A 1833-nucleotide genomic window follows, 5' to 3' on the forward strand; every position below is an offset into this window, starting at 1 on the left:
CACACAATGCATATATATATAAATATGTATATATAATATACAAAAATTCTGTGCGTCTCCTGGGGGCTAAGCCCCCCTTGTCCTTGAAACCTAGTGACACCCCTGATCAAAGGCCTCATGGTTTATGCTTTGAGGGCACAGAGTTTTAGCCAATTAGATCAAACTTTGTAACTTATATTATGTGCAATCTTACACTYACTAGAGTATGCACTGAAGAAGACACTCAGCTATGACCACCAAGACTATGTCCAAAATCAGAGGCTGCATCCTCTRTAGRTTGAATTTGATCACATAGCGATGCRCCGAAGGCTGTCCAAACTCTACTTCTTCAATTGAGGCCCACAAATGAGTCCTTCATTCCCCCCCGACTGGAGGGACGGATCCAGTGGCTCCTTGTCAGGCTGTCTCAATTCGAATTTTGCATTCGTTGGCCCTTACTTCACCGCTAGGAGCAGAAGGCGGTCCCAATTCGTAGGGCTCTTTCTCAAAATCCTGAAAATGAAGGCTGCGTCTGAGTGTCCTTCCTGGCCAAGGGTATCCCAGGACTCATTGCACTGTCAGCAAACTAAACAGAAAAAAAATTATGCAGACGGAACACATACAACTAAATGGAATGCATAGGCCGTGGCCTACATGGGCAGCRGTCTTGGGAGGCTGCAACCCCTGGATTGAAACACAGCCTCGGCCTATCCTAAGCAGAGGTGTCAAATAAGTACAAGTACTTTACTTTACTTAAGTAGAAATTTTGGTTACTGTATTTATCCATGTATAATACGATCTCAAGTATAATACGATCATCATTTTTTAGCTTAAAAAGCATTAAAAATGTAATTATCAATAACCTGTGTGTAGTACATTTTAATTTAATATTATACTCAGTATTGACTTTAGAAGAAAAATGGAACCCATAATGGCTTTTTATTAGTTCATTACTTTTACTTTTATACTTTAAGTAGTTTTAAAACCAGTACTTTCATACTTTTACTTGAGTAAAAAGCTTAAGTTGAAACTTCTACTTCCAAAAAAGTATTTTTAAACYCTAGTATCTATACTTCTACTTACGTAATGGCTGTGAAGACGTTTGACGCCTCTGATCCTAAGCATTGCGGGCCAACTGGGAGATTTGTTTTGTTTGTACCAGCGGACAAAGCGAGAGGCAGGAGTACAGTTTTAAATAAAAATCTGCCCGTTTAAAAATTGAAAGTTTTAAGTGGATGTTTTGTTGGGCTTTTCTCATTTGCATAGATGTGTTTTTATTATTCTTGCCAGAAATAAACAAGCTCATGTGGTGAAATAAATGAGCTCATACGGCGAGTCCTTCAGTTCTATTGCCTCTAAGCTCATTTGGTTAATTCATAATACTATTAATATTTTGCTCGTTTCAATCTTTTGATGATTGTCGTTGCTTCTGTTTAGTATTGTTGTACTTGCTAGGCAGCAGGACAAACGTCAGGGTTAGGGCAGGAATAAAGCTGAAGGCTGGACTGTCCAAATTCAGCCACTTTCTTCCWGTCTTCRCTGTCGACAAAGGATCCGGTCCACATGGACCGGTCAATGCAGGCCGAGTCCTTCAAAGGACGCAGCCCCTGAATTTGGACACAGCCCAATTTTTAGCTCAGTATTTGTAAATTAAAATGAATTATAGTCACTTTAGTGTTTTTATACACCATCCTAACAACTTCATTTATATTCAAATAGCAGAATCTCATCTACTTTCTACTGTGGACACTTTCCCAGTCATACAGCAGGTAAAATAAGTATTGAACACGTCACCATTTTTCTCAGTAAATATATTACTAGAGCTGCTGATGACATGAAATTTTCACCAGATGT

Source organism: Austrofundulus limnaeus, unplaced genomic scaffold (genome assembly GCF_001266775.1).
Source record: "Austrofundulus limnaeus strain Quisiro unplaced genomic scaffold, Austrofundulus_limnaeus-1.0 Scaffold97, whole genome shotgun sequence".
Lineage (NCBI taxonomy): Eukaryota > Metazoa > Chordata > Actinopteri > Cyprinodontiformes > Rivulidae > Austrofundulus > Austrofundulus limnaeus.